Raw genomic sequence first — 20,986 nt, forward strand, 5'->3', positions numbered from 1 at the left:
TGCTAAAATCTAAAAAAAACCCTTCCCCATCCTAAAAATAAATTAATCAATATTTTGTATATATTGATAATGAGAAAAGCTGGTAGATTTAAAATACAATAGAAAATACGTATTTTGCAATGAAAATTTTTTAATTATCAAGTTTTAGGTTTGCTGTATCTTGTTTTCCTCAGAGATGACCTTTCCCTGTATTAGCCATACACTTAAAATATCTGTGCAGGTTTGGTGGGGTCTGTGTGTTTGTTTGAGGTGGTGTTTGGGGGCAAAGGTTTGTGGATATACATATATATATATATACATTTTAATAGCTGTGTAGAGGAGAGAGAAGAAACAAGAAAAAAGAAAAAGACCAAATCAAATGGATAGTTCCAGGGTTGAATTTCCAAAGACACAGCTGCTTGTTTTCCTCTGAAATCTGACATGCAGAAATGGAAATTACAATAACTAGACAATCTATTTATATGCACTTTATGCATGGAATTTCATAATTTATTTTATTTCTCTGATGCATTCTCTTTCAATTTTCATAAATTAGCTGGGGCAACATTTATTATTTTGCATTTTATTTTCCCAAAACACAACTTTATATCAACTGAACCAATTTGTCTATTCATAGAACTCTGGGGAGACCTTATAGCGGTCTTCCAGTACCTCAAGGGGCCTACAAGAAAGATGGGGAGATACTGTTCAGTAGGGCCTGCTGTGACGAGACTAGGGGTAATGGTTTTAAAATAGAGGGAGATAGATTTAGATTAGATATTAGGAATTTTTTTTTTTTACAATGAGGGTGGTAGAACACTGGAACAGGTTGCCCAGAGAGGTGGCAGATGCCCCATCCCTGGAAGCATTCAAGGCCAGGTTGGATGAGGCTCTGAGCAACCGGATCTAGTTGGGGATGTCCCTGCTCCTTGCAGGGGGGTTGGACTAGATGACTTTTGAAGGTCCCTTCCAACCCTAATCATTCTATGATTGTATAATAAAGGAAAACACACATACAAGGAAACATACAAACAAGAAATCCAAACAAAAATCCTACAGAAAGTGAAAAATATAAAACTGAATTTAAGCATTTGGTAAACAGATGCATTTAGTGAGTAGAAGTTACTGAGAGAAGAACTAGGAAAACTGCTATTTCAAATAGCATTGGAATACCTCTTTTCTCTTTGGTGAATTCTGAAATAGCTTGTAGCGGTGAAGGGTCACATATATAATCATGATCTCTCTCTAGATGTCGAACAATCTGAAAAAAGTAATTCTGTCAGGATTTTATTCTGACATTGAATCTAAATCTGTGTTAAAACTAGGCCAAATATGAACAGGACTTCTTTTTGTTCCTAGGTGTCAGATATACCAGTAATGTCCACACAGGCTACTTTGTAGGGGAAAGGAGATGAGAATGTTTTTTATCCCTGTCCCTGGCTCTGAGTTACGTTTAATCACACAGAGTTTGTCCTTGTCACAGCAAGTATATGGATAGACATGGTATAATATGATGAAAAAGATGCGATACAGGCACAGTGATACAACATAATTACAATGAAACCATCAAAAGAACATTACATGTTCTGCAAACACCAGTTTGCTTATATATAGCATCTAATCAGCTAAAAACAATTATTTCTAATTCTCCAGATCTCTTGACCATAGATAGCTGGAAGTCTGCTAAATGTTGCTCTGAAAGTGCCAACAGCTGAGAACAGCCAAAAGACTCGGACTTTTTCACACTTGCTTGTAGAATTTTAAATAAAAGAGACTCTCAGATTTTTTTTAATTTTCTGTTTTATTTATTTATTTATCTTGTTTATTTAGTTAGTTTAATTATTTAGTTAGTTATTTTGATAAATGTTGAATACAGACACCTCACTCACAGTATTAAGGATTCTATTGTGCATTTACTTGATTTGATTTTTTCCTTAAAACAATATTTGATTTTTCCCTATAACAATAACCACACTTTTTTGAACAGAGATTTTTTTGTTTGTTTCTAAAGTAAGCTTCAAGCTTGGCTTTCATATGAAGAAGAAAGTTATAATTTCATGAGCACAATTTACAAATGTTATTCCCTCATCAACATGGTACATAAATAATCATTTTAATTACATACATTTGTGTGTAATTATTTGATAATGTGAAGGTTTTGACATGTTTTGTTGCACTGGCAATGAGAAAACAGAAAAATTCCATGCTAGTTTGTTTCAATAACAAGGTATTTTTCTTTTTAGAAATATAGATGTTTGTACAGAGACTCTCAATAATAATAAAAAAAAAAGTCAGTAAGTGGACGGTTTCAGTTCTTATTTTGTATAGCAAAACACACTGGAAGACAGTACTGCTATGACAGAGTACAGCATTAGCAGCGTGCTGCGGATATTAAGGAGAATTACTCATTTAAGTGTTGTCTGCTTTGAGAGTGGAAAGAGTGAGAGCTGTTTGGATTTTAGGGAAGGAAGAAAGATCACTGTGACCCAACATCAGGAAAGTTATTTTTATAGTGAGTATCAGTTCAAATGAATTATTTGAACTATCTTTCACATTCTGATGATTATTTTTTTTTCTTCTTTATAAGATCCTAGTGAAAGCCAAAACTTTCTTTACTGGAGAAAGTTTGTTTTCATGACATTCGTAGCCAAGGGGAAAAAAAAAGTACTAAAAACAAAAAGTCAGTGGCCCTCTTTTTGTGTGAAATGTTAATTAATATTGCTGATTCAAGAAATTCCGGAAAGCTTCAATGAATACAATTTTTACTATATATTCTGGGAGGCCTTTTTAAGCTTCTCACACAAAAATTCAACTTTAAATTTTGCCAAATTTGGGTATACAGTGATATGGAAAAATATAGCCAAATTGTAATGAGAAACATACTTTTCAGCTTTTTACATTCTTCCGTGGGTATTTGATATTAATTGGAGAAAAAAAAATATTTTTAGAATACTGTTTTGGAGAAGCAGATATAAAAGTTATCGTTTATGTACTGAGAAGTTTTACTGCTTATATCTTACATAGATAGTAGTTTAACTATTCCAATGTAAGAACTACTGGAAAACTTAAATAGTAGGAATTCTGTAATTGGATTCAGTTAAATGCTTTGATTATGCCCTCCTGTTTACTTTGCATCCAAAATCAGCACTAGAGGTTTGCAACTGAGAATAGTTATAAAGGAATCCATTCAGCAACATCAGCCAATGTAGTGCTTAGCCATCTGTTTATGTTTACTACTTGACAAATGAGATCACCACTGTCTATTTCAGGGAAAAATGATCATATTTTTCTATAGCTCACAAATACATGCTAAACAAATCTGTATAGGTTTGTTTTGTTTTGTATTAGTCTGTCTAGATCTGGGTTCCTCAGTACTAGAAGAACATTGAGCAAGTTCAGCAGAGAACAATGGAGAGCAAATCCAGTGGAGAGCCACCAAGAAAACTAGGGGCAGAAACATAAGGCAGAAAATAATGAGGCTGACTGCTTGGGTTTGTTCAGGAGAAGGATAAGAGGGGATTTAAGTGCTCTCATCAGCAATCTAATGAAAGTATATAGAGAAGATCAAGCTAAATTCCTCTTGGAGGTGCACAATGAAAAAGGTTAAAAGCAAGGACACAAGTGCGTAAGAAAGAAATCCAGTTGGATATTTAAAAAAATCTAAATGTAATGACTAATATTCTAACATTGACATTAGCTAAGATTTGATCAGGAAGTTGGACCAGATGACCTCCAAGGCCCCTTATAACCAAAATTATTCTGTGAAATCTGTTTTAAAAAATTGAAATATAACAGTACATAGAGTACAACGGCATGGTAATGTTTGGAAAGTGTTCATGTCTGTTTACCAAACTACACTTTCTTTCTCCTTGCACTGTTGAGAGCGTCAAGTAATCCAAAATGGGCATTTCTGAATGTTTTTTTTTTGTACACAGATGACACCTATGTAACTACTTTTGAACTTCACAATTTTAAAATGGAGAAGACACAATACTGACATAACTTTTTCAGTTTCAGTTCCTGATTCTCCAAGAGGTTGCAAATGTCACTTCCGTAAGCACTATTCATTGTGAGCCTTGCTTCTAGAGCTAGGTGATTTCCTTTGTGTGTTGAAATACTTGATTATGCTTAAATTGCTAATTCAAAAAAATTATTCTACTCAATTAGTCAGTGAGTTCTGTGCCTAGAGGTATACAGATTTTGGAAACATTCTGTTTTAGGCTATTGTGCAGATTATCTTGACATTATATCTATCATGGTACAATATAATTCAAACATACACCCTCAATTTAATAAATTTTCTTTAAAAAGTTATTGATAAAATCTTCAAAAACAAATTTGAGGATGAGTCTTTCTGAAATCTGTAAATAGAGCAACCTCTCATTCCAGACATATCTGTAAGTCCTTAAATATTCTGATATTATGAATACTCATTGAGAAAGCCAACAATAGCCTTCTTTTAGTGTTCAACAATAACTTTTGTTTTGATACACAACTGCTCACTCTCAGTTTTATACCTGAGCAGCTTAAAGTCCAAGACATATGTTAGACCATCCATTTGTAATAGTTTTTAACAAGATATTCCAAGTAATGAGTGTCATCATTTAGTAGGTATATATTCATTACCATGTACAGTGTGGCTAAGACAATTTGCTCAGTTCTATGATATTTTGAAAAGCATTTTAAAAGGAAAATTTAATTTAAAAATAAATACATGATATACACATAAGAAAAATATCTGTGTAGGGCCTGTTGCAACAGGATGAGGGGTAATGGTTTTAAAACAGAGGGATGTAGATTCAGATTAGATATTAGGAAAACATTTTTTACAATGAGGGTGGTAGAACACTGGAACAGGTTGCCCAGAGAGGTGGCAGATGCCCCATCCCTGGAAACATTCAAGGCCAGGTTGGATGAGGCTCTGAGCAACCGGATCTAGTTGGGGATGTCCCTGCTCCTTGCAGGGGGTTTGGACTAGATGACCTTTAAAGGTCCCTTCCAACCCAAACCGTTCTATGATTCTATGATTCTATGATTCTATGATTCTATGATCCTATGATTCTAAGATTATATCTATAACTATATCTATATATCTCACAATGCAAAGAAAACAAACCCTCATATGAGTTTTGCAAAATGCCCTACAGATGCACAAATTGAGGAGACTAATGACTAAGGAAAATTATCTCTGAAAAACAGATCTGTTCATGAACTCCATTAAATGAAACAGGCAATGTACCAAAAATGGTGATATTTTTAATGCTGTATCTTGTGAAAGAGTAATTACTTAAAAAAAAAAAATAATGTTAAATTACTGAGGAAGAGGTTTCAAAAGGATGAAAGACAGACATTTATTTTATGTTTAAAGGTGACAGCTTCTTTAACATATTTTTGTGGATTCAAAAATAACACTTCTGGGAGAACTGGATTAAAAACAACTAACTTGGAAATGCTATGTCAAAACTAAGTTATATCAGTGTGGATGAAAGATTGCAAGTATATTCCCCTTAAAAAATTATAGCAGCTAATAACTAACCTTTCTGAATTTGAACAACTGTATTTCCTAAGAAGATTTGAGATCCATCTTATGTAGATCAATAAACTAGAAATAAAGTCGGCAAACATGACTGTATTAAGATCTGTATCATAAAGGAATTCTCATAATTTGCAGGCAGGCAAATTAAAGGAAAAGGAGAAGGAAAGAAAAAACAAAAAAAATAAAAAACAACACTTGGCCAGTCCTTCTATACAATTTCCCGAAGACTAGATGGAAATTTAACTAGATATCTAAATTTATTTTTAAGTAAATTTGCACACCCTCATTCACCAATGAGGCAAATTTATTCATTCCTTTACAGTCTTTCTCCTTCTGCCACCCGTTAGTTAGATGACTCTCAAAGAGCTATGCATCAACTCTTACTAGACAGTGGGTTAGAAGTTCAACAACACCAAACAAACGTGATGAAAGAGAGACATTCAATGTGAAAGTCCCTGTCTTTAGAAGTGTAGCGATGATATCGATCACTGATATGACTAAGAGCCCAAAAAAAAAGAGAAAGGAAGACGAGAAGGATGTTTGTAGGTGGCCATGCAGGAGGTCCCAGAGTGAAGAAAACCAGTCACAAACTGTCATGAAAACATCTGTTTTTTAAAGTAAATAAGTGCACAACCAAGCTTCTGAGTATCTCTTTATGCAGAAATGAAATTATTAAAGACTATTTCTGCTGCAACAGGCACTGCTGAATCATCCCGATTGTCCGTTGTTATCTACATGAAAAATAAAAAGGTTTTTCTCCATTGGCCCAAGCTTCTGACATCTGAGGAGTCATCTGCCGTGAATTGTAACTATTACTGATGTCAAAGGACCAAAATTCAAATGATCATTTAATGTTGTCTGACATGAGAGAAAATATAATTGAATTCTAAACAAGTAATGTCACATTCTGTGAAATGATTGCTGCCTGGATGACAGCAATAACCCACCAAAGAGATGCTGCATTTGAAACAGAAAAAAAAAGAGCAGACACATAAATCAGATACATTTTTGTTTAAATATTACATTAAAAAAAAACCCTAACCAAATCTTCTTTCTTTTTTGCCTTTTTTCTTCCTTTTTTTCCAGAGAAAATTTTTTTTTTTAAAGTATGGACTGGGAAATAGGCAAGAACATGTCTGTAGCCTTCCTGAAATATTTAAAAATTAAGAATAAATAAGGAGATCAAAAGAACTCTTAATTTAGAAGCCTCTGTAAGATAATAGTAAGATCTTAGCATACACTGCAGTACTATTTAAAAGTATGACAGGGTTCAGGCCAAACAAATATGGAAAATTATGCCATACTGGTTAAGAACTTTGGCATAAACTGAGCACTTCCACCCTTTGATGTGTGTTAGAGTACGATTATGTTGAATTCTTGTCGCTAATGATCTGATTGTTTATATGTAAGCCAGGCAATCAACAGTACACTAATTTTGAAACTGTTAATTTGTAGGGATTCCATATAACACAAATTGAGCTGTGTGTTTAAATTCCTCGATAACCAGCTTAAGAAAACCTGGAGGAAGAAGTGGGAAACCTTGATGGAAAAAATCCAAATATTTGAACATGCAGAATTTCTCAGGAATAGATTAATTTACATTAAATACAATATAAATAAGATATTTTTTTCCATTGGCTGAAAATGGTCATATGAAATATTTTACTTGTTACCAATTTTCTTTTTTAATTAAAGTTGCTCACTCTTTTGAAAATATTTCTTGATATTGTTTTTTTTACCATAGACAAAACTGGATAATTCAGGGTTATAATGTAATGAAATAATTTACAAGGTTATACTTATGTTTTTAGACTGGTTCAGCTATAACTGCTTGCATGACAGGATATCTTAAACTCAGAAATTTTTGTGTCATTATCACAACTTCTTGACCTTTGTAGCTCTGCATCAGCATTTCAGCTCAATGTATCTTAGTAATGACTTCAATTAAAGTTAATATGTCCTCATTATGCTTAGAACAAAGCTGTCACAAACAGTTTCTGGTATACCAAGACTAAATTCATTTAAGCATTTTACTTGATCTGGAAACTAATATCCATCTATAGGGGAAAAAACAAACCAAAACAAAACAAGGATGTTATGATGTTATGTTTTCAACCAGATTTCACAGAGTTAAAGAGAATTTTCCACAAGATATAAAGATATTGTGGCCCTGAGTCATGAAAGAATCTGGAGAGCACATAAATCCATATATACTCAGATGTTTGCTAGAAATTTTGCCAAAGGACCACGAGTTTGTGCTCAAGGAATAAATAAATCAAATGCTAAATACAAATTTCACAGTCCATGTCTTCTGAGATGCCCAATCCAACTGAAATTTTCAGAACATTACCGATATTGATCAGTGCTGCATGGCATAAGAAAGATTAAGCTATATATGCAGAAAAAGAAGGAAACGTATATAGCAACCTATTGATTGGAATATGGTGATACGTTTTCCACTGAAAAACTGGAGAGTATCCTGAAGAAGAATATATTATGATCTGCTGTCTCCTCTGCTCGTTTCTGTCACGTAAGCAAAGGTCCAAGAACCACTTCTGGAAGACTTATCTACTTACCAAATTATTATATATAAAAAATCCTCAACATCATAATCATTTTACTTAAGAAAACAAGCAAATAAAAAACCTCCACCTTCACCACATCTTTAAAACAAAGGCTGCAGGTGATTGGGACACATTGAATAAATTGTTCAGGGGTATAGTGCACAATAGATAAGTCTTCTGAGGTCTAGAGCGTGCATGTATTGATCCACACAGAGTACACAATGCTTTGCACACAGCCTGCTCTGGATTCTGCCCCCGGGCTGGGTTCAGGCCTGTGAGCAGTGACATGCCCAAAAGTCTGACAAGGTCCTGGCCTGGCCTCCAGGATGAAGTTTCGTGAACCTAATTTTGAGGCATTGATATCTTCATTGCCTAATATTAGGGAGAAGCTTTAGTCCTGTTGTCACGAACCAACAAAAATCCGGTCGTGAGAGGTGTGAATTAATGGTCACAGAATTAAGATGCAGCGGTGTCAAATGCATATGTTGGCTCTTTAATTCATTCACACACAAAAGGGTAATGAGGGAAAGAGAGAGAGGAGGGGGGGAGACAGACAATAAGGGAAAAAGTGAGAAAAATACCATAATGGAGAATGGGCATCCTGAAAGTCCATCTTACAGAGTGGGTGGAGTAGATGTCTTCACCTGGGTTTGTGTGGCGACCCTTTTTGTAGTCCTTTGCATCAGCTCCTCCTTCTTGACATTTTGGGGGCCTTCACAGGTCCTTCCATCATAGGAGGACAGGTGCTTTCCACCTGTGGTTTCACACCTCTGAAGAGTCAGACATAGGCAGAGTTTGTCATTAATGCGTCCTGCCTATTTGTCTCCATGGTGGTGGTTGTTATCTCTCTGCAAATGCAAAGCTTGCTTGTTCCCTGTAAGCTGTGCGGTTATCTGAGGCATGTTGTTACCTAATGTCCAGCAAGACGGTGTCCACAAAATCATTTTGCATCCCCCAGAACTGGCCTCCATTATGCAGTCACTTGGCAGTGGTGTGCGTGCTTGGTATAGTCCAGGGTCTGAGCTCATGCACAGGGTCTAACTCCATTCCAGGGGAGGTGTAGAAAAACAGGATACCCGCCTCACAGTTATTGAAGCTTTTAGCTTAAAATAGAGACTTTTCTGGTAAAATGAGACATTTGCGGTTTGTGAATGTTTTGTTCGGTTCTTTCCAGCGTCCAGTGATGTTGAGACATTATTTTTTTTTTCAGTCTCTGACACCTGTATTGGATCCAGATGCTTTCCTAAACCAGGACAATATTAATATATTATGGAAGAACATGAATATTGATTTATTAATGTCATAATAAGGCTCCACAGATAAGCAAGTAAAATAATATGAATGTCAATACTACAGTTGTCTTCCTTGACTTCTGCACAACTACTCACTTGCATAAAATTAATCACATTCATAAATGCCTTCAGAGTTGCATCTATCTTTAATTGTGACAACACTTGCAACCAAAAAAAAAGTAGTTTGAGAGCACAGCTCAACACAAAAATAGACAGATTCTTTCTGAACGAATTATTAGTGAATATGCCATAGCTATGGAATGTATAACTCAAAGTAGAATCTTTTATTTGCACTTCACACTTTCCTGCCTTGAAATATCTATTGCCTTCAGATTTTATTAATTTCTCTCGCAGTACTTGCTTAGGATTCATTTCTTCAGAAGTTAATTTTGCATGTATATCCCAACGTATTTCAATCAAAATCCCAGTCTGATACATAAAAAGACTGTGTGCTATGTCAAACTCTCTCTAACTCAAAAAATAACTATACATTTTTATGGAAATTATATATGCAAAATAGCTATTTGATCCAAAATTATAGTCATATGAGAAAGAAACAACAGAGAAAGGGGCCTGAGAACACATGGCAGGAACACAAATGTAATTACAACCAGATTTCATTTGTCAGATTTAGAAATACAAAATGTGCATTCACAAAAATAATCATAAAACGAAATGTCCCAGAGTTCCACTCAATTTTATCCCATTCCTTTCTGAGGAATACATAGATATGAAGAAAAAAAAACTAATTCCAAAGCAGAAAATGTGTGAAAAGTTGTGAAAAATATAAATCATTTATTTGAAACATTGAAATGCTGACCCAGCCAGATTTACTTAAGGAAAAACACCACCTCCTGTATATATCTAATTAATGGTTGCCATGGCAAATAAGAGTTTCCACTGCACTATCTTATTGCAATATGTATGGAAATTGCAAGTATATCACTCAGAATATTTCCATAATGATATTAGCTGGTCTATCAGACAATTAATTTTGTGAAGCATCAGGTGTTCAATATTTATCCTCATAAAAATTAAATACAAACATTCACATATCACATGGAAATTGATTCCTTTATACATCACCATCATACTTTCTCTCATTAAATATTATCTTACCAATTAGATTAGGATGGGAGACAGATATTTGTTAAGTTTTCTATATGAAATGGCCAGGATATTATAATTTTTGAATAACATGTAGTTTTAAAATATGTTCAGATAAAGAATATATTTCATAAAAAATTGTTTCATTAATGAACCTATACTGGCTTGTAACTGTGGTCCTCAGTGAAATGCAGCTTCATCATATCTATATTTTAAGGATTTTCTTGCAGGATAATGGCTGGATCAGGCAGACCTTAGCACTGCTAGACTTTGTATAAAATGAGCAGGAAGAGTTTGCTATCATCCCCCTAAATTACATGTTAATAAGGGACTTATCTGGAGAAAAAGTAGTTTGAACGTCTTCCTCTGCTTTGCATATGAGTATCTTTCAACAGTTGTGATCCAGGGCTCAAAACTTTCCCTTCAGAAATATTTTAACAGTTTTCTTTTAAGCAACATGTTGTGGTCATTGCTATAATCACTATCTGACTCATTGTGCAGTTCAATCTGGAGAGATATCTGCCTTCAGGACATCAAGGCTATAATATCATCTTTTAGTGGGACTGATCTTCTGTCTCTGTGAAGCTTGATTATGTGCTGAAATGAATGCTGAAAGTAATCTACTCCAAGGAGACCCAAAGAAAAAGAGCAACCAAGAAACTACCTGGTTCAGAGAGACTGGGATCAGGGAGTTCAACTTTATGCCCGTATAATACTTTCTGGGTTTCAGGAGAGTCATAGTTTAAATCCCTCAGTAATTCTGAGAGAAGGTACTGGATTTTTAGCCAATTTCTTCTCTTTGAAGTGAGGAGCTTACTTATAACATTAAGGAGTCATGCTCCTTCTTCAGCTTAATCTTTAAATGAAAATGCCTTTTCATAAGAAACCTTGCCTTTGAAATTACTTCAGTCTCCCACAGCTGCATAAGGGGTCTAATTAAGGGGAAAAAATAATGGAGTGATCTTGATAAAGAATTAAGTGTAGGAAAGAACTTTTGCTGAAGGACCAATAATGAAGCTGAAGGACTGGTTAAGTTAGAGTTGGTAAATTTATTATTATTATAATAAGCACTATTAGTAGCAATAATTCTCCTGCTATTTGGGAAGTTTGCCTTTTGATAAATTTTAAGAAATAGCTGTCATGCATGAGTGTAGCAAACAGAAATCATGCAGTGTCCAAAGCCAAACTTCAGACTTGGTCATTTTTACTCCTTTGAGAATGTGTTCCTATGTCTATATTCTCTTCTGGTTTGGTTTGTTTTTTTCCCTTACACGTTGTTGTTTGGGGTTTTTGGTGGGTTTCTTTTCCCCTTCTTATCCACGGGATCTCTTTGGTAGACAGCTTGAAGTGTAGTTTTACATGAGAAAATATGATCATAATTTAAGGCCAATCTTATGGAAAAATTGAAAGTTAGGACAGAAACCTTGAAACAATTCTCTTTGGTATAAAATACCTATTAATAGTAGCACAACAAACTTATTAAATAAACATAATCTATTTACAAGGAAGAAACAAAGAGCTTACTAAAGTAATATGATTTGATTTTTAGACAGATTTTTTACTATACTTGACATCTGTAAAAAAACTCAAGTCAGCAAGCAAAATTAAGGTTCACTGCATGTATTCTGTTTTGTAGGACTGACCTTGAACGTAACAAAATCTGAAGCTGGTTGTAGGCAACAGAAGTAACTGAAAAATCTGCAGGCATTCTCAGCATTTTCAACACAAAATTTTGCAATGCTTTTGTTTATAGTCTTTTGGCACATACTGTAACCAATAGCTTCATTTAACAATATCCAGCAGTTTGATGGATCAAATTATTTTTTAAATGAATGAAACTAATTTTGTTTGCAGTAACTTCTACCACACCAGCTGTTATTGTTATCACTGCTATCATCATCATCATTATCAGCATAACTATAATTACATTTAGAAAGATAAATCAAGGGAATGCAGCAGGGGAAAGACGGAGTGCCAGGACATGGAGCTGTCCTTTGTTTCTGAGTCTTAACAGTATTGCTCTGTTGCAGTCTGCACTGTGGCAGTTCACTGCAGTAGATTATTTAGTGTCCTTTGATAATATTTGCTAGAATTTATGGTGATTTCTTGTGTGCCTTTCATAAACAACATGAAATTATCTGTTGATATTTTCTACATAAAGTCGAGAATCAATTTTGCTTATATTATAAGAAATCTCATTGAATTATCTTATTTCATTAAAAAGCGAACATCTGCAACTCAGCATATCCTCTTATTATTTCCATCTAAATTATTTAGGTAAATACCTATTAAAAGCCAAATACAGAAATAGAAAAAGATACTCTGTTCCACTGAATATTAATTGGGTGCTTCTGAAGTACTAGATTCTGTAGTACAGTCAGATGTCCTTTTGAGTCTAGGTATCCATAAGACATAATAAAACTACACTGTCTTGGAGTGAAACTGTGGAAAGGGAAAGGAAGGGAAAACTCTAGGTGGTATAATATTCTGTTGTTTATCTCACAACCCATAGCTTTATGCATATAATCAGCTGTCCATTTATATCTGGGTAACATGTGAGTAGCTACAAATCCAAAGCAGGATTGATATTCACATCTCTGAACTCTTAGCTTCAAACATCACTACAAATGTGAATTTAACAACACTTACAGTCTGACTCCATGGCTCTCATTATCTCCACGGGAAACATGAACATGAATATAAGTGTTTGCCACTAAAAAACCCACACAAAACATGACATTCAGTCTCTTAGCTAGGCTTCCCTCTCTATGATTTTTATTCTGAATGTTAAGTGATTAGCTGAGTTGAAATTATGGCAATTCTGGAGGAATATTATTAGATCTCATACTAGTTTTGCAAACTTCAAAAAACTCAGGAAGTTACTATCTTTCCAATCACATAAAGTTCTACATTAAAGAAAAAGTATTTCTAAATATTATACTTCAAAAGAATGCCCCTGCTATTTTATTAATAAAAACCTAGAATCTAATATTCAACTAACACTTCTTAAATATAATGGCCACAGTAACATCCAGTCAAAGCACAAAAACATTATGGAAGTACATATTTGTGTCTAGAGAGAGGACTAAATTTCCATTTTATGAGATATTAATATTTAGCGTGCAGACATTCACAAGTCTGAAGATCTAATCACCTATTCACTCCTTGTTTAGACCTCAAGGACAAGAAGGTTATAAAAAGGCAGGCCATCTTCTAACACTGTCATCTTCCATTCCCAAATTCAGGTAGCTGAGACAACAGAAGAATGTAAAGAGTAGGTTGTTTTGGATCTGGAACAATAATTAGTTTACTTCATGATCTCCAAGAACAAGGCAGAACTTGAAGATATTTTTTTTTCCATAATAAGTGGAGGTATTAATGAGTCAAAACATTGCTTATTACTCCTGTTAGGCTTGTGTTCGTGTAATATCTTTTAGACCAAATACATTCCTTAACTAGTACTCTGAAGTTCTATAATGTGAACTTTATATCTAAAGTTTCAAAGTTATTCATTTATTCTTACATTTTAATGGCTTTTTAATACTTACCTACATTCTCCTTAGAAAGGACTGAACCTAAAAAGACATAATATTATTATAAACTACAAACATTTCACTTATTTAATTTTAAAAATAAATGTAATTGTTGAGGGAATAAAACTTGAAGTTAGCCACTGGCACCTATAAATATGCAGAAACATTGTCAAAATATATCATAAGAACATTAGTTAGAAAACTGAATAGCTTTTAAATGGATGCAGTCTTTTTTTTTCTACAGATTGACAAAGTCACTGTTAATGTTAAATGTTAAACATTACAAATGCTGACAAAGACCATACACATCTTATCTTCATCTGAGAAAAAGAAGATGTTTTTTTATTTAATATCTAGGCTTTTATTCAGTAATGCATTTAATATAAATTTAACATATAAAGTGCTCAAGTGCTGAGGACATTGAATTATATGTTTACACATTTTGTTCAAAAAGGATTAATTTATGTAAGTAACAATTGTTAAATGTTGCATTGTTGGCCCTACTTCTCCAGAAAATCTAGATAATTAATCACCTGGCACACTTCTCTTCTTTTACTCACCCACGAAGAAATAACATGAAAAGCTGTCTAAAGCCTGTCCACAGAAGGATATTGAATAGTGACAGAGTATACTTGGATCATGAGCCATTGCAGTATGAAACCTAGAGCTAGCTATTACTATCTGGACAGCAATAAATGAAAAATGCTCAAGGTTTCTTTCATTTGAATAGAAGAAAGTCCTCCTCCTGTTCTTTTTAATTTCTTCCTTGCCCTTTTTCGATTATCTCCTTACAGCCTTTAAGGCTTTTCCCACTGTCAAAAATTAAAATATACCATTACTTATAGCACTTGGGCAGCGGGGGAGGGAGGGAGCGAGGGGAGAGGTACAGGAACTCCTGGGCATACTAAGGAGTATTTTATGTATTTTTCTCTTTTTCATTTAAGCCTTTTCAGATGATTCCCTAAGATCAAATTTAGCTACATGAGTTAATGCCTCACTAACGTGAGGAATATCTTCTGCATTGCTACAGTCCCTTCGCTGTATGATTTGTCTGATCTTCAGAGACTCTTTTGAGGACCTCTTTTTATTCTGTACTTAGTTAATGAACTTATTGTTAATAGGCAGTTAAAAATAATTTAAATATGAAATACAAACAGTACTAGTAAATCTACTGAAAAGATCTAAAATGTTTTATTTAAAAATTAAAAGATAAAATCAATAAGAAGGTGGCTGTCTTGAGTGGATCATCCATCTATTAACATCTGGATAATACCCCAAATGGGTCCACAAATTGATTTGCCAGCAATGGCTTCCCAAAGTAATCTGATTGAATTCAAAGAGGGAAAAATTAAAATGAATGAAGGAAGAAGTGAACTATCTGTGTTTAATCTTCAGTTTCATCAGAAATCGATTAACTAGCTGACTTTGGGTCCAAAAGAATTAATTATACTCAGTCTCTGGTATAATTAACAACACTATGGCCATCTCCCAAAATATTCATTAAACAGTCAGGAACAATATGAAATTCAAATTAAAATTGGAAAAGATATTAAATAGAAGTAGTAGTCTCTAAAAAGAATCATACTACATCTGAGATGAAATCATTTAAGCAATACAAAATATGGAAATACATTTTGTGTTACATTTAATTATCATTAATTCCAGCACTGCAAGCTGGCAGCTATTTTAGGCTCATTACAAAGACTAAAATGGGCTGGAATTTTAACAGAAATCAATCCTCATCGGAATAATGGGAATATGGTTCAAACTTACAGGAAGTTTAGTTCTAAAATCCAAGTTTTCTTTTTAATTCTGAGTTTAACTGAGGAAATTTGCGTTCTGTAGCATATCTACCATTAATGTTGTAAAAAACTAAGAAATAGGCACCTAGGATGGAAAGAGGGAGGAGAAAAAACATAGCTTAAACACATGTTTTGGAATCTCTGTTTTCCATATTTCCCAAATCTAGTGTCTGTATCCTGTGGAGCTGAATAATGCTGTCATTTGCCATATAGAATTTATCTGTGAATTGCTGCTTGTAAAGATTTTTTCACCCCCTGTAATTTTACCTTGCTATATTTGGTACGTTATTCTTCTGAATTTCAATACCATTTAGCCAGTAAAAGCCAAGCTTTTCTTGCTTTGGATTTTTTCTTTTTTTTTTTTATTTCAAGTGTCATAAGCACTCTCATTTTACCTCTTTCTGCAGAAAATAATTGTAGCAGAGCAAAAGTAACATCACATTCAAAGTAAAATATCTTGGTTATTTTTTTCTTACACCAATGTTTATATAGAAGAAAATACTCAAAAGCAAATCAGTTAGGAAACAAAAATCCATTTATGCATGTTATTAATCATAAAAATTAAGTATTTTATTATTTTACCATTTTATTTTTAAATTACTTTTTTTTTCCTGAATGCACAGAAGACGCCTGCTCCCATCTTGATTCGTTATGCAGATCTCATTTTTGCTTACTATTGACACTTTCAGTAAGGCTGTATGATAAATAAATTTGCATTTAGAGTAAAAAAATTATTGTTTTTTTTTTATAGCTGTATTTCACCTTTTCCCTTCTTCAGACCTCTACTTGGCTTGACTGAGGACTGATCACTGGCAGAATTTTGACACTGCATGCAACACTTATCTTTAGTTCAAAGGCCATTTTGGAAACATTCAACAGTTTAAATTTGGCCTTCCACAAGTCTTTAAGCCTTCAGGAGTTTTTAAAAGACAGATTATCTGCATATAAATTTAGGAAACAAATTTAAAAACAGTTATTTTGAAAATGTTGCTCTTTTATAACTCTTTTCCTGTATCCTAACCCTACAATCTATGCATTGTAATCATGGAGTAGGGTAAAGGTGTCAGTCCGGAAGAATGGACAGCATATTTCTGCTGTCTACAAACTACTCACGGTACAACATTCAGGTTTTTTCAAATAGGAGATGGTAAGTTTGGTAGTTAGAAGGAAATAGGCAGACAGAGGACACTGTGTAGGGCAAGCAAATAAATTTGGCTAACTATAACCAGGCTGAAGATGTGGGCCCATGCAAACCTCATGAAGTTCAACCAGGCCAAGTACAAGGTCCTGAACGTGGGTTGGGAAAATCCCAGGCACAAATATCAGCTGAGCAGAGAATGGATTGAGAGCAGCCCTGAGGAGAAGGACTTGGGAGTGCTGGTGGACGAGAAGCTCAACATGAGCTGGCAATGTGCGCTTGAAGCCCAGAAAGCCAACCGCATCCTGTGGCCAGCAGGTTGAGGGAGGTGATTCTGCCCCTCTACTCCGCTCTCGCGAGACCCCACCTGGAGTACTGCGTCCAGCTCTGGAGCCTCCAACATAAGAAGGATGGGACATGTTGGAGCGAGTCCAGAGGGCCACAAAGATAATCAGAGGGCTTAAGCACCTTTTCCATGATTCTATGATATTAAGGGAATGAGGGCAAAGCAGTTAATCAGTCTGCACTTCAGTTCTTTTCAACTTTTGTTTTAGCAGGGGTCTTTTTTTTTCATCACAAGTCAGAGGCTCCAGAAAGAGAAGGAAAAAGATTTCAACAGGCATTTTCAAGCAAGCTCAGTTTATAAGGTATACTGAGACTAAGAGCACGATCAATGATAGATAAGAAAATTGTTATTTGAAGACAGGTAAAAGCCAAAGGACTATCAGGGCAGGAGGCACTCCATTAGAAAGAAACAAAGATGCAACCAGGGCCACAGCCTTGAACCCTGTAAGAACTTTTCTCTCATTCTCTAATCTGAAGCTAAAAGGAAAAAGCCTGTCCAAATGTTTGAGTGAAGAAAATATATTTTTTTTTCCCCACATTCTGGTTCAACTAAGACTCTGAGCTACTGAAGCATGAATCAGATCTGACTGAGATGTGTACCAGGCCTGACTGAGGGTCCTTCAGGCTTTTTGGTCAGTGTAGCATCCCCAAGCTATGCAGAAGAAGCCATTATGTACCATCATCACATGTGTGGGTGACAAGTCAATGTTGTCTCCATCTTGAAGCATTTTAGAGACAGCCTAAAGACTCTCTGCTGCTCACTTTTAGGTTAATGTGAGTTGCACTGATGCTTATGAGGATGCCACTTAGGCTTAACAGCAGTGCTTGGTAAGTCAGGAGGTTTCACAGAGACATTCAGAGTCCTATTTTGTTTCAGAACTCCTCCATGTTGGCTGCATCTACAGACACTTAGAGTGTCTGTGAAAAAATGATGAGGCTTATGGACAGGTACACAGATCACACAACAGGGCTTGAGGATGGGTAGGGCTCCTTACTCATGCTACTGGAAGTGCATTTTGGTAACTCATCTCCATTTGCTTACTGCTAACAAAACCCAATTATTTTCTAGTTGTAAATACAGTCCTCTAAATTTCTAGAACCAATCTAGTGTCAGGACATCAGTTTGGACTTATAAACAGTAAAAATCACAGGTCAAGTTGTTGGGCAATTGCAGTTTCCTTTTTAAATTTAATATACTATGAAATATTACTTGAGAAGCTTGCTTTTTAAGGAAATGTCAATTTTATGTGCTGCAGTAAAATGACTGAGCTTTGTCAATAGCACTATAATTGCAGCTTGTAGCAACATGCTCAGGACAGCTTTAAATTAGAAACAATGGGGAAGGAAGCTAACAATTCACAGAAAGTGAGAGAACGATGGATGAGGTGGAAACCAAAGCCTGTAGTAAAAGAACAAGAGAGACCTCAGAAAAGACAGAGTAGGGGCGAAAGTGGCTTACCTTGAGTGTATGTACATGCATGCATGCAGCCTGGGAAACAAGTTGGAGAAACAAGAGCTGTATATACATTCCTAAAACTGCAACATTGGTAGGATAGCTCTGACACAGTGGGACAGTTCACACAACTGGAGTAATTTGTTACAAACCACCTAATCAGTGTGATAAAGTGGGCAAAGTCTTCTTTAAACAACCAGTGGAAGTCTTTGTGCTACAGATTCTAGTTCTCAGAGAGGCCTATAACCTTTTTGTTAGCTCTTGGCAAGGACGGCAAGGAGACACCCAAGTGTACTGGATGCAGGTGTCCAGATGTTTGAGGGGGGGACGGGGACGGGGACGCTGCAAGGGTGGCCTCTGAGATAAGGGACCAGAGTCTGCACTATTCCAGACACAGTTGTTTCCAGCTGGCACAAATGGCCCTATTGCAGGACACAGCTGAGTCCTTCAGTCAAGCTGATGGAGTCTCTGGAAATCATATTTAAGAATGAATGAAATGCCACATGAGACCACAAGAAAAGCTTCCCCCACTACAGCTGCAATAAATCGCCAAACAAGAAAATTTTAGGAGTGTTGCCAGATAGGGCAGGTGATTTAGTGACTACAGACACAGCTAAGGCTGGGGTTCCTAGTTTCTTCTTTGCCCCAGTCTCCTCTTGCAAGGTCTCCCAGGCCTCTATGATTAGTGAAAAGGTTCAAGGATGAGAACCTGCAGTGGACAAAGATTGAGTCAGGGATTAATGTAGAGAACTTGACCCATGTAAGTCCATTGGACATGATGAGCTGCAGCAAAGAGAAAACTGGATGTTCTCTATAATCTTTGAAAGTTCTTAGAGAGCAGAGAAGATCCCTGACAACTTGAAATCTGAAGATGTCGTCCCTGTAATCAGAGATGTCCAGATGGGTTATCTGGAAAGCTATAGGACATTCAGCCTCATTTTGGTCCCTTGAAGAAAACAAAGCCTAATTTTGGTCTCTTGAAAAAAACAAATAGCAAGTCTTTCTGGAAAGCATTTCTGGGTACCTGAGAGAGAAGGTAACTGGAAACTGTCAGTGTGGATTGATCATGCATAAATCATGCCTGACAAACTTGATTGCATGATAAAATGACTAGATTTGAGGATGAGGAAAGAGAAGTAAATGTCATTTATTTCAACTTTAGCAAGGCATTCAATACTGTCTTCCACAAAATTCTGGTATTCTAGCTCAGATGATACAGTCTGGATTGGTGGACCATGAAATGATTAAAAAACTAGTTGGATGCCTGAGCTCTAAAGGTCACAGTTAACTGGTTGTGCTCTACCTGGAAGCTCAGATGATACAGTCTGGATTGGTGGACCATGAAATGATTAAAAAACTAGTTGGATGCCTGAGCTCTAAAGGTCACAGTTAACTGGTTGTGCTCTACCTGGAAGCTCGTAACAAGGGGAGTGCTGCAGGGTTGTACCACTGGACTTGTCCTATTTAACATATTTATCAATTACCTATAAGAGGTGCTTGCTCATAAAGTTTGCAGATGACACCAAACTAAAGGGACCAGTCAATATGTTTGAGGGCAGAGCTTCTACTCAAGGACCTAGGCAGGCTGGAGGAACGAGCCAGCAAGTACATTATGAAAATCAACAACTGCAAATGCCAGGTCCTGAACCTGGTGTCGGGGGATCTCTGGGAACAGCAAGGGTTGGGGACAAACAGCTAGGGTCTAGCTCTATGGAGAGCCCTGGTATACAACAAGATGACCATGAGCCAGCTGTGTGCCCTGACATTGAAGAAGGCAAATGATACTTTGAGCTGCAGTCAGCAGATCCAGGGAAGGAGGGAAGGGATTTCCCCCCTACAGAGAGTACTTGTTAGGCCTCATCTGCAATACTGTGTCCAGTATTCAGCCTTCCAATACAGAAAAAACTTCAATAACCTTAAGCAAGTACAGCAGAAGAGCCCAAGACAGTGAGGGCTGGAGCATTTGCTCTGTAAGGAGAGCCCAAGGGACTAAGTTGGATTCAGACTGGTGAAGAGATGACTTCAGGGGCATCTAACAGCAGCTCCACTGCAGGGAACTTCCACGCAAGATGGACACAGTAGTCTATACAGGTTTTACAGGAGTGCATGGTAGGGGAACAAGAGACAAGAGATATAAATGAAAAAAAAAAGTTCAAACTGGACATAAGGAGGGCCTTTTTCCTCAGAAGGACAGTTGGGCAGTGGAACAGATTATCCAGAGAAGATCTGCAGCTTCA

Source organism: Chlamydotis macqueenii, chromosome 2 (assembly GCF_036417535.1).
Source record: "Chlamydotis macqueenii isolate bChlMac1 chromosome 2, bChlMac1.mat, whole genome shotgun sequence".
Lineage (NCBI taxonomy): Eukaryota > Metazoa > Chordata > Aves > Otidiformes > Otididae > Chlamydotis > Chlamydotis macqueenii.